Source organism: Arachis ipaensis, chromosome B08, assembly GCF_000816755.2.
Source record: "Arachis ipaensis cultivar K30076 chromosome B08, Araip1.1, whole genome shotgun sequence".
In the NCBI taxonomy this organism is placed as follows: Eukaryota; Viridiplantae; Streptophyta; class Magnoliopsida; order Fabales; family Fabaceae; genus Arachis; species Arachis ipaensis.
The window spans coordinates 105,889,130-105,890,437 of record NC_029792.2 but is presented as its reverse complement, the minus strand read 5'-3'; positions in this window follow the sequence as shown (position 1 = coordinate 105,890,437).

Below are 1,308 nucleotides of genomic sequence, written 5' to 3'. Positions count from 1 at the left end.
AACATACTGAACTAGGAGAATCAATAACACTATCTAAATTCTAAGTTCCTATAGATGCGAATCATTCTGAACTTCAATGGATTAAGTGAGATGCCAAAACTATTCAGAGGCAAAAAGCTACTAGTCCCGCTCATCTGATTAGAGCTAAGTTTCATTGATATTTTGGGATTTATAGTATATTCTCTTATTTTTATCCTATTTGATTTTCAGTTGCTTGGGGACAAGGAACAATTTAAGTTTGGTATTGTGATGAGCGGATCATTTATACGCTTTTTTGGCATTGTTTTTACATAGTTTTTAGTATGATTTAGTTAGTTTTAATATATTTTTATTAGTTTTTAAATAAAAATCACATTTTTGGACTTTACTATGAGTTTGTGTATTTTTCTGTGATTTCAGGTAATTTCTGGCTGAAATTGAGGGACTTGAGCAAAAATCTAATTCAGAGGCTGAAGAAGGACTGTAGATGCTGTTGGATTCTGACCTCCCTGCACTCAAAGTGGATTTTCTGGAGCTACAAAAACCCAAATGGTGCACTCTCAATTGCGTTAAAAAATAGACATCCAGGACTTTCCAGAAATATATAATACTTCACACTTTGCCCAAGTTTAAACGACGCAAACTGGCGTTTAACGCCAGCTTTATGCCCTATTCTGGCGTTAAACGCCAGAAACAAGTTGCAAAGCAGAGTTAAACGCCAGAAACAAGTTACAAACTAGCGTTTAACTCCAAAAAGAGTCTCTACACATGAAAGCTCAATGCTCAGCCCAAGCACACACCAAGTGGGCCCGGAAGTGGATTTCTGCATCATTTACTCATTCCTGTAACCCTAGGTTACTAGTCTAGTATATAAACTACTTTTAGAGATTTATTTTATATCTTTTGTTAAGCTTTAGATCATATTGTACACGTTTAGGGGGCTGGCCATTCAGCCATGCCTGGACCTTCATCACTTATGTATTTTCAACGGTGGAGTTTCTACACACCATAGATTAAGGTGTGGAGCTCTACTGTTCCTCATGAATTAATGGAAAGTACTATTGTTTTTCTATTCAACTCAAGCTTATTTCTTCTCTAAGATATTCATTCGCACACAAGAACATGACGAATGTGATGATTATGTGACGCTCATCACCATTCTCACTTATTGACGCGTGCCTAACAAACACTTCCGTTCTACATGAAAGCAAGCTTGAATGCATATCTCTTAGCCTCCTGATTTACGATCAGAGTCTTCGTGGTATAGGCTAGAATTATTGGCGGCCATTCTTGAGATCCGGAAAGTCTAAACCTTGTCTGTGGTATTCC